General features: G+C 44.5%; 1 protein-coding gene across 1 annotated transcript in view; it reads left to right on the top strand.

Annotated features, from left to right (window-relative positions):
* The first annotated feature begins 842 nt into the window (after positions 1-842).
* The window catches only part of LOC111952183 (neurturin-like), a 36,776-nt gene continuing 25,539 nt past the window's right edge, over positions 843-12,079 (top strand). The window contains exon 1 of the mRNA XM_023970739.1: positions 843-1,936. The gene's annotated coding sequence lies outside the window, so the exon portion shown is untranslated. The remainder of the gene's footprint in view (positions 1,937-12,079) is intronic.

Below are 12,079 nucleotides of genomic sequence, written 5' to 3'. Positions count from 1 at the left end.
GAAACAACACTCCTATCCTATAGGTGGGGCCTGCATACGTAGGCTTATTGGCTCTTTGTTTTGTACTGGAGTTTTTGGGCTGGTCAAAAGCAGGTAGAAGGTAAACGGGGGTAAGGTAATCAGATCCCTAAACATCTGTAGGTATTTGTCAGGTCTTGCTATGTGTATGTATGTGTTTATGTATGTTAAGCACCCCACCCTGGAAGCATTAGAAATGTGCCTCCCAAAACCAACTCCTTTTGCTCTGTTCTTGTCAGGATATTTACGTTCAGCATAATGCACTTTTTCCCACCTGATGTTGAGTAACAGATTGGACCTTCGGTAACTAGGCTGAAAAACGTAGGCAAATTGTATAACCTATAGATGAAAAGACTGATGGATCGTTTTTTTAACGAATAAATCATCAGACCAGCCCTAAGCACACAGGATATAAAGGATTGCATTATGTCACTTACTCTTTTGGCTCTGCTAATGTAAATGTACATACATAATGCATCTTTATCCTTTGTGCAGAGGTCAGTGCAGACTGTGACACTAGCATACGCACACACACACGTGAATCAACTGCAGTCCCGAGATATTTTAAGCCAGCCTCCTTTGATTAGACTTGACTCTGCCAATGGTGTGTGTGAATGTGTCTGAGTGTGTGTGCGTGCATGCGTGTGTGTATTTGAATGTATTTATGTCTTAAAGGGGAGGAAACGAGGAGGCGGAGAAAGGGGGCGAAAGAGTGATGAAGCTATTCAATCCCTCACCCCCTTCTTCCACTTAGCTCCCCCCTTTGTCCATCCTGCGCTCCCATCCCTCCATACCTTAGCAGTGTAAAGCTGTGCTCTCTGACACAAGCAGGCTTAAGCAAAGCAGACTAGTCTACTACACTACACTGTACACCAACAGAAGAGGATACTTTGAATTTGCAGAAGGAACATTGTTTCAGTGTCTGCCTGTTTCTCTTTCTCTGTGGATGACAGGTAGCAGCTGCCGTGCTTACAATCAGCGGCGCGCCTACTTAGCCGGGACACTCAGTATCTCTGAAACTTCCATCGCTGAAGCACCAGGATTTGCAAATTATTGTGTAACTTAGAATAAGGCTGGAGTCACTCTCTCTCTCTCACTCTGTGAGGACAGAGCTGTAATTAACTGGCATTGAAGGAATCTGTGAGGTGAATAGCTCAGTCTTGGAACGTCTCGTCTTGTTCAGAGAGTGTTGTGTTCTAAACGTAGGGAAATGGACAGACTGATCSAACTCATCTGGATCTTGGAGTTTAAAAAGTACTCTCATGAGATTTTAAAATATTTCAGTACTGCGTAAATAACATTCCATTTACTCAACAACGCACTGCAGGAGATTTCTAGACAATTTATGTTGTTTTACAAATTGTTAAGCTGTGGGCTGATTGTTGATTGCCATAAGAGTTGCTGGATTTCTAGGGCAGATTCTTTCTCTGAAAGTCTGGCAGGTCTCCTTCAGCATACCTGGCAGTCTGGCTGTGTGTGAAGGAGATAGGATCATCTGGAGGAAACAACACTACACTAGTAACAGACATTGTGTTTCATACCCTTACTAAAAAAGCCCTGTATCTGCCCTAACACCTAGGCTTTGATAAGTCACCCTGAACTCCTGAAGTTAAGGCTATGGGGACTCTGGGCATCTTCCTCCACCAGCGGAACCTCTGGACGTGTGACAATGGTCTTCAGCAGATGCACAGACGCAGCAGCAGCAGCCTGGTAGTCCTGAAGGCTAACGCCGCTACTTTCTGACTGCTTTATTACTGGACTAAAGGGAGAGCTGATACACCTCTCTCCTCTACTCTGCCTCGCTTGAGCGGAAGACGGAGGAGCATTGGCCATATTGAATCCATGCAGTTCTCACCTGGAAGTCAAGCTAAAAGTTAGACACACAGACWGACACCAGTCTGGATAAGCCGGGCAAACGGTAAGGACACGTGGTATCCTCTTTTGTCAGTGTAAACTGGGGGCTTATGTGGGAGGATGGTAATCACTGTTAGTGTCTTAAATGAAACATGAGCGGACCAACAGCACTACGTAAGGTGCTAAGTGTCTATGTCAAAATCACTGTCCCAGAGGTTATTGCGCTACAGTTAAAAATKTGGTTTGGTAGTGTCATGCTTAGCAGACCTGTATAAGTCTGACTATATCATATACTATTATAGGGTAAATCCCCAAACAACACTGCTGGCTGTATTCTCTGTCCCAGAGAACAATTTGAAAGGGAAAACCTTATAAACACTCAATTAAACCCCAGAAAGATACTTTAACCTTTTACTGGGTCAGGGTCACACAGAGTGATTATTGGTAATCTTATACAAATCTACTCTGAAACAAAGGTATACACCTCACACACGTCTATGGGCTTAAAAAAAGATGAAACCTGTACCATATCAGATATAGAGTTTGAATGTATTACATCCTAATATTACACTTTATATACATCTCAGAAGACTGAAATATAACAAAACTGTTTGACATAGAAAAACTGTATTTATTTTTTTAACTTTCCACCCATGACGCCAAAGAGGATGCTTTTGGTCATTGACTACAGGCAAGGGCTATGCCAGCATTGTAAAATTCAACATGCAAGGAACTGAAATCTCACTTAAATTAGTAGCTCCCTATTGAGAGAGTCTGAGGCATGGGAAGCTAAACCAGTTGTCTCTGAGCTGTTCAACTGCCATAACCTGTAACAATCCGGCTTATAGCGCAGGCTGCTAACTTTCAGGAAAACCAGTCATTTACCTTAACTGCACTCTCCGGCGTTAGAAAGGGTCACAGCAGACTACTTTGTGTGGACAACATGGTCGGACCAATGACGATGGATCTATGATTGACACATGACTCTAAAGCTGAATGTATTATGACACATTTTGATTTTCATGTGACGTAACAGCATGTTTTTAGTTAATGTCTAGGTAGAACCACTTAAATCTGGTCATATTGGAATTACCCAATAATAAGTAAATGGGAATCCACTAGTGCCCCCCATTGTCTCGAACACATGTTGCAACACTATGTTGAGAGAAGAGGAAGAGTGTAGGATGTGCGCTAACATATCTGAAATCCACCCATGCCAAACCGACAGGGAATATTCATGCTTCATGCTTACCAGACATAAAAGACATTGCCAACATTATATTCTACATACGTTTGTCGGCAGTCAACTTTACTTAAAGTTKGGTAGCATCTTGGGTCATTCATGTTTAAGACCCGTGGTCCTTATAGATTTATTGATTTGTTTGTTGGAGACGGAGCAGATTTGAGCTTGTTCACTTGCGTCTCTTTAAATGTATCTTCCAGCTGTGATAATTTACAGAGAAAATAAACGCTTTTCCATCTTTTCCACTACTGTAGCGAATGTGGAAGCTCATGCAATAGGTGATCACCCTTTTTGAAACATGACTCTACACTCTTAGAAAAAAAGGTGCTATCTAGAACCTAAACTCTTTATTCGGCTGTACTCATAGGAGAACCCTTTGAAGAAACCTTTTTGGTTCCAGGTAGAACAATTTTGGTTCCAGGTGGAACTCTTTTGCGTTCTATGAAAAACCCTTTCTGTATTATTATCTAAAATAAGGAGGCACGACAACAAGGTTCTAGCTTCAGCATGTTTACTAGCCTAGTCCGCGCATGTTTACATAGGTACGCACACGAACAAGGGACATCTTACTACATCTTCCCCTCTCCGATGAACAAGAATTCAACATGCATAATCACTGAAGTATAACTGAAATGCAGTTTTGAAACAAGTATTATTCTCTTTAACATGCTACTTCCCATTCTGAAACACCATGAAAGCATGAAATTACACAGTCTGAACCATGTATTGACTATTTTTGCTGGGTATGTTCCCCTCAACAGTATGTATTCTATTCACGTAACACAGTCTTTCAGCCACTCTGGTGGCTTCACATCACTTTTTGGGCGAGCTTGTTAACCTGAGCCGGTGAGACAGGCATTGGGGAGCGTAGCCTTCTGTCCATGATGCAGTGGTGTGACTCTGTAAGCAAACAGAGCCCTATGCAGATCCTTGTTCTTTTTCAGCAGCCCCTTGACTGTTTTCACAGCCCTCTCTGCCTTGACGCTTCTCTGTGCATGGTAGGGGCTACTGGTCACATGTGTGAAGTCATATTATGCAGAAAAAGCAACCAGGACCTCAGCTACACCTTGCCTGGAAAAACGATTTAAATCCATTGATAACACCAGCTGATGTGGTTATGGGTGTCTTTGCTGTTTCAATGTGTCTTGAATAGTAATCTAATCCAAGAGAACATATCCGCCCCTACCTTTTGCCATGGCTGTTTTGGCAGCTCAGTTGCCATCATTGGTTCAGGATGATAAGGTCGACATTTTGCACACACCTCACACTGGGCCACCAGCGTGGCAATTTGAGTACTCAGACCAAGCCTCCACACCAACTGTAGAGCTCTGTCTGCATTTGGATATCCCCATGTACCCTCATAAACTCAGTTTAGCATTTCCGGTTGTAGAGTCTCTGGGATAACTATCCGTTGTCTGTTCATGAGAAGGTCTCCATTACGGTGGAAGTCACTTTGGTGCACCCAATAGGGCTTCAGAAGCTGAGGCAGTTCCTACTGCCTAGGCCGTAGGCCATTCTTTTTTGCACTCCTGTACTCTGTCGGCAGATGGGGTCTCGCTGTTGCTCCTCTGCAATCTGCTGCAGTTTGGTCTGAGACACAGGTACGCTGTCTCTTACTCCATTAACAGACACCTGTACCTCACCCTCCAGACATTGCTCCTCCTCTGTTAATGGGTRTTTAATTGGGGCCCTGGAGAGTGCATCTGCTGTGATCAGTGCCTTCCCTGGCACATACACCATCTTGTAGGTGAACCTCAGCAATCTGAGGCGGAAGCGCAGAACTCTGGGAGGCAAGTCGTCCAGTGCTTTAGTCCCTAACAGAGCCAACAGTGGTTTGTGGTCAGTCTCTGCTGTAAGCTGAAGGCCAATTAACTATTGACTGAGCATTTCACATGCCCATGTGATAGCCAACGCCTYCTTCTCCACTTGTGCATGCCTTTGCTCTGTGTCAGATAAGCTTTGTGAGATGTACGTTATTGGACACCACTCCATGTTGTCCTGCATCTGTGTGAGGACTGCCCCTAGCCCAAAGGATGATGCATCTGCTGACACATTTGTCTTAGCATGGGGGCGGTACTGGGCCAGCACTCTCTGTGAGGCCATGTGTCCTCTGATTTTCTCAAATGCCGCCTGTTGCATGTGACCCTATGAACAGTCATTCTCTTTGGCTAGTCAGTCTCTCAAGGGTTTGGTTGTGTCTGAAACTTACTCACATATGTGGCCATGCCTAAGAAGGTCCTGACTTCAGCCACGTTCTGGGGGGTGGGCATGTCTGTGATAGCACTGATCTTCTCCGGGTCCGGCTCTATTCCAGCTGCACTGATTTTGTGTTCCAAGAACAAGACGTCTGACTGTGCAAAGGGGCATTTTTGATTGAGTGTCAGGCCAGTCTTTCATCATGTTCTGCTCTGTCCCGTCCGCACACGAGCACGTCGTCCACGTGGACTATGATGCCCCTCAGCCCATCCAACAGCTGGGACATGCGTCTTTGGAAATGCTCAGGACCGGAAGCGATTCCAAATGGCAAAACGTTGAAACAGTACCGGCCAAACGGTGTGAGCGCCCTACTCTCTGGTGACAGGGGTATCTGCCAGAAGCCTGAGCTGGCATCCAGCTTTGTGAAGACCTGTGAACCATCCAACTAAGCCAGTGACTGCTCCACTGATGGTAAGATGTGTCTCTCTCTGCAGTGCCTAATTCAAGTTAGTAATGTCCCCATTGGCTTTTAGGACCACCACCATCCCTGCACACCAATCAGTGGGACTCTCTATTTTAGACACAGACCCAATTTCTTCCATCCTTCCAAAGGGACAGGCACACGGCAGGGGGTGATAAGGGCATAGGGGACTGCATCCTCCTTCAGGTGGATTTTGGAGTCACTTTCTAGCCTTCCTAGGCCAGAAATCACTTTTGGGAATTTATTTTTGAAAACCTCCCCTGGGTCCTCCAGTTCACTCACTCTCTCAATGAGTTGCAATGCTTCAATTGCTGGCAGCCCCGGCAGCGGTCTGGCTAGAGAGTCAATGACGAATACAGGCTGGATGGCACTTCTCTTTACTCTCCAGTTTACACACAATVTGCCCTACCACTGGTAATATCTTATTACTGGGACTGTACAGTTTTTTGTTTGTAGGGAGCCATCTATACTGTAGCTATACAGCCTAGTGGGGATTTATGTCACTGCTACACCTGTGTCTAGTTTAAATGACAACACCTCCCCATTGAGTTTAATGTCGGAGTGCCAGCCAGCATCCCCCCCGACTTCCCCCAGAAAGACTGCTGTTCCTCCTCTGAGACCTCATGCATTTGCTTTGATTGACAGACCGATGAAAAGTGTCCTCTCTTGTGACATTTCCTGCATTCCTCATCCTTCGCTAGGCAATCTTTCCAGCTGTGGAAAGGGGATCTCCCACATTTGCGACAAATGCTTGAACTGGCTACTGGGCCTGTCTGTGATTGTTTTCTCCACATCTGTCTGTGTTCCCCTCAGTTGTTTTAGCACGGTATGAAAACGCATGTATTTCCTCCCTCTCTTCACTCTACATAGAGCTGCCACTGCACAGCATCGCCTGCTGTTTTTTTACTGTCTCACTCTGCCTAACCTGGTTTACAGCTTTGGACAAGGTGAACTGTGAATCCAACTGTAACTGTTCAGAAAGTGGGATTTTTCTATTCTCACTAAATCAAATCAAATGTTATTTGTCACATWCACATGGTTAGCAGATGTTATTGCAAATGTAGAGAAATGCTTATGCTTCTAGATCCAACAGTGCAGCAGTATCTAACAGGTAATATCTAACAATTCCACAACAAAACCTAATACACACAATCTAGTAAAGAAATGGGATGAAAATATATAAGTATAAAATATATGGATGAGCAGTGACAGAGCGGCGAAGATGCAATATATAGCAAAGAATAGATAGTGAAGTATACAGTATATACATATGAGATGAGTAATGCGAGATATGTAAACATTCTTAAAGTGGCATTATTAAAGTGACTAGTGTTCCATTTATTAAAGTGGCCAATGAAATCAAGTCTGTARGTAGGCAGCCGCCTCTCTATGCTAGTGGTGGCTGTTTAACAATCTGATGGCCTTGAGATAGAAGCTGTTTTTCAAACTCTCTGTCCCAGCTTTGATGCACCTATACTGACCTCGCCTTCTGGATGGTATCGGGGTGAACAGGCAGTGGCTCGGGCGGTTATTGTCCTTGATGATCCTTTTTGCCTTCCTGTGACTTCGGGTGTTGTAGGTGTCCTGGAGGGCAGGTAGTTTGCCCCCGGTGATGCGTTGTGCAGACCACACCACCCTCTGGAGGGACCTGCGGTTGTGGGAAATGCAGTTGCCATACCAGGCGGTGATACAGTCTGACAGGATGCTCTCAATTGTGCACCTGTAAAAGTTAGTGAGGGTTTCCAGTGACAAGCCACATTTTTTCAGCCTCCTGAGGTTGAAGAGGCGCTGTTGTGCCTTCTTCACCACACTGTCTGTGTGCATGGACCATTTTAGTTTGTAGGTGATATGTACACCAAGGAACTTAAAACTTTCCACCTTCTCCATTGCTGTCCCGTCAATGTGGATAGGGGTGAACAGGTAGTCCACGATCATCTCTTTTGTTTTGCTGACATTGAGTGAGAGGTTATTTTCCTGACTCCAGACTTCGAGGGCCCTCACCTCCTCCCTGTAGGCTGTCTCGTCGTTGTTGGTAATCAAGCCTACAACTGTAGTGTCGTCTGCAAACTTGATGATTGAGTTGGAGGCGTGCATGGCCACACAGTCGTGGGTGAGCAGGGAGTACAGGAGAGGGCTGAGAATGCACCCTTGTGGGGCCCCAGTGTTGAGGATCAGCGGAGTGGAGATGTTGTTTCCTACCTTCACCACCTGGGAGCGGACCGTCAAGAAGTCCAGGACCCAGTTGTACAGGGCGGGGTCGAGACCCAGGGTCTCGAGCTTAATGATGAGTTTGGAGGGTACTATGGTGTTGAATGCCAAGCTGTAGTCAATGAACAGCATTMTTACATAGGTATTCCTSTTGTCCWGATRGKATAGGGCAGTGTGCAGTTTGATGGCGATTGCATCGTCTGTGGACCTATTGGGGCGGTAAGAAAATTGGAGTGGGTCTAGGGTGTCAGGTAGAGTGGAGGTGATATGATCCTTGACTAGTCTCTCAAAGCACTTCATGATGACAGAAGTGAGTGCTACGGAGCAATAGTAATTTAGTTCGGTTACCTTAGCTTTCTTGGGAACAGGAACAATGGTTGCCATCTTGAAGCATGTTGGGATAGGGTTTGATTGAATATGTCCTTAAACACACCAGCCAGCTGGTTTGCGCATGCTCTGAGGCTAGGGATGCCGTCTGGGCCGGCAGCCTTGCGAGGGTTAAGAGGKTTAAATGTTTTACTCATGTCGGCCACAGAGAAGGAGAGACCACAGTCTTTAGTAGCGGGCCATGTCGGTGGAACTGTATTGTCTTCAAAGCGCACAAAGAAGTTGTTTAATTTGTCTGGGAGCAAGACGTCGATGTCCTCGCGGACATCGACGTCTTGCTCCCAGACAAATTAAACAACTTCTTTGGGGCTGGTTTTATTTTTGTGATCCGTGATTCTCTGTAGACCCTGCCACATATATCTCGTGTTTCAGCCGTTGAAGTGCGACTCCACTTTGTCTCTATACTGACGCTTTGCTTGTTTGATTGCTTTACGGAGGGAATAACTACACTGTTTGTATTCGGCCATGTTTCCAGTTGCCTTGCCATGATTAAATGTGGTGGTACGTACTTTCAGTTTTGTGCGAATGTTGCCAGCAATCCACGGTTTCTGGTTAGGGAAGGTTTTAATAGTCACAGTGGGTACAACATTTCCTATACACTTCCTTATAAACTTGCTCACCGAGTCAGCGTATACGTCAATGTTGTTGTCTGAGGCTACCCGGAACATATCCCAGTCCACGTGATCGAAGCAATCTTGAAGCATGAAATCCGATTGGTCAGACCAGGGTTAGGTAGACCTAAGCACGGGCGCTTCCTGTTTTAGTTTCTGCCTATAGGAGGGGAGCAACAAGATGAAGTCATGTTCAGATTTGCCAAAAGGAGGGCGGGGGAGGGCCTTGTATGCATTGCAGAAGTTAGAGTAGCAGTGGTCGAGTGTGTTTCTCACTCGTTTACTGCAATCGATATACTGATAGTATTTAGGTAGCATTGTTCTCGGATTAGCTTTGTTAAAATCCCCAGCTACAATAAATGCAGCCTCAGAATATATGGTTTCCAGTTTGCATAAAGTCCAGTGAAGTTCCTTGATGGCTGTCTTGGTATCCGCTTGCGGGGTATATACACGGCTATGATGTTAACCGAGGAGAGTTCTCTTGGGAGATAATACAGTTGGCATTTGATTGTGAGGAATTCTAGGTCAGGTGAACAAAAGGACTTGAGTTCTTGTATGTTGTTACAATTACACTATGAGTCGTTAATCCTGAAACGTACACACCGCCCTTCTTCTTACCAGAGAGATGTTTGTTCCTGTCAGCGCGATGCACGGAAAATCCCGTTGGCTGTACGGACTCCGACAGCAAGTCCCCAGCTAGCCATGTCTCTGTGAAACAGAATATGTTACAATCCCGGATATCTATTTGGAAAGCAACTCTTTCCCTAATTTCGTCGACTTTGTTTACTAGGGACTGGACATTAGCGAGTAATATACTCAGAAGCGGTGGRTGGTGTGCGCGCATCCGAAGCCTCACTAGAAGACCGCTCCGGCACCCTCTCCTCCAGCGTTGTTTTGGGTCGGCCTCTGGAATCAGTTCAAATGCCTTCGGAGGTGCAGACAAAGGATCCGCTTTGGGAAAGTCATATTCCTGGTCGTAGTGCTGGTTGTGCTGATAAGTTGTGCTGGTAAGTTGAAGTCTCTCTGATAAACAATCCGATCTCGGATCAGTTCTTCCCTGAGTGCGCCAAACTGACTATGTTCCTCTAGCTTCTGAACAGCTGTGATAAATCTGCCGGCGGTTTCACCCTGCTTCTGCACATATTAAACCTAGCTCTCTTAAACATAATGTTGTGTCTCCCTACGAAATGCGTTTCATAACAGTCTTTAATTGCACTGTAGTTAAGTTTCTCTTCCTCAGTCAACGATGAAACATTTAATATATCCCCAGCTTCATCACCTATAGAGTAAATCAGTGTATTAACTTGAAATTACAGATTTGCCATGTTTAAGTCTGAAACTACTCAAAGCGCCTGATCCATTTTGGCCAGTTTTGAATGTCCATACAATCAAAATTCTCGTGGGGCTAATGTGAAATCCGTCAGCACTAGCCACTGGCCTGTTCATGTTCGCGAGAGTGCCCATTGAACTTGGAGTTGACAACCCTGAAATCCCGACAGTAAGATGTTGCTAGCAGTAACTTAATCCTCGCTCGTTAGCTAAGACTAATGATGATCTGCGCTGTTTATCTCCAAAACTGTGCCCTCCTTGCTATGAAACAGTCTGTCAGCATGGATTTATGATTTACGTGGTAAGTCCTTCACGTTTTTGTCATTATTAAAACCACTCTGACACCATGTAGTATTATCTAAAATAAGGAGGCACGACAAGGCCCTAGTGTCAGGATGTTTACTAGCCTAGTCTGCGCATGTCATACACAGCGCATTCAGAAAGTATACAGACCCCTTGATTTTTTCCACATTGTTACGTTACAGCATTATTCTAAAATGTATTCAATCGTTTTTTCCCTCATCAAATCTACACACAATATCCCATAATGACAAAGCAAATGTATTACAAATCAAAAACTAAAATATCACATTTACATAATATTAATATCACATTTACATACTCAATACTTTGTTGAAACACCTTTGGCAGCGATTACAGCCTTGAGTCTTCTTGGGTATCATGCTACAAGCTTGGCACACCTGTTTTTGGGGAGTTTCTCCCATTCTTCTCTGCAGATCCTCTCAAGCTCTGTCAGGTTGGATGGGGAGCGTCGCTGCACAGCTATTTTCATGTCTATCCAGAGATGTTCAATTGGGTTCAAGTCCAAGCTCTGGCTGGGCCACTCAATGACATTCAGAGACTGTCCCGAAGCCACTCCTGCATTGGGGTCTGTATGCTTTCCGAATGCACTGTATAGGTACAGATACCCACAAGGGACATCCTAGAACACTTTCCATAGAAGGTTCTACATGGACCCCAAAAGGGTTCTATCTAAAACCTAAAGGGTTCTCCTATGTGGAGAGACAAAGAACCCTTTTGGAACCTTTTTTTCTAAGAGTGTAGTGGGTCGTCCAATGTTATTTCAGCAAGCCATGACACCCACCATCTCCGACTGCTCTGAAATTGTTTCTGTAGTTAGAAACAGGTAAGATTAGCATTCCTGCAACATTATTTTGTTGAAATATAATTTGATCTCTGAGAAATTAAGCTAATTGATTGCACCCAAATTGGACATTTTAAATGATAGGATTCATATAATATTCAATAAATATAGTACATAACATCCGATTTGGACCAACACTTACATGAGTAAGACATGAGGGTTTCAAAGAAATTGTCAAAAGCCACCCACGGATAATAGAAGTTGTTAGGTTTATGTCCCATCCTACATTCTGATATTACCAGGTCCTGACCACTAGATGGTGCTGTTCTTGCTATTAGGTGTTAAAAAATGTAATCCCCCCCCCCTCAAGGTTAAAGGGATAGTTCAACCAAATTCCAAAATTATATATTGGTTTCCTTACCTTGTAGCAGTCTATGAACAAGGTATGACAGCAACCCATGCTTTGGTTTAGTTTACCTGGCCACTTTCAAATTCTAACTTTTTAGCATTGGTCTCACAAATCCAATGCAAGTCAATATTAGCATTCATATCCAAATCATCTCAAGTAAAATAATTGAGTTATACAATCCATTTGGAGATACTTTAGGATGGTTTGAACATGAAGAGTGATTCACAACACTGGGCTT

The sequence above is a fragment of the Salvelinus sp. IW2-2015 genome, linkage group LG26 (genome assembly GCF_002910315.2).
Source record: "Salvelinus sp. IW2-2015 linkage group LG26, ASM291031v2, whole genome shotgun sequence".
NCBI lineage: Eukaryota > Metazoa > Chordata > Actinopteri > Salmoniformes > Salmonidae > Salvelinus > Salvelinus sp. IW2-2015.
The sequence above is the reverse complement of the archived record's forward strand: the minus strand, read 5'-3'. Positions and strand labels throughout refer to the sequence as shown.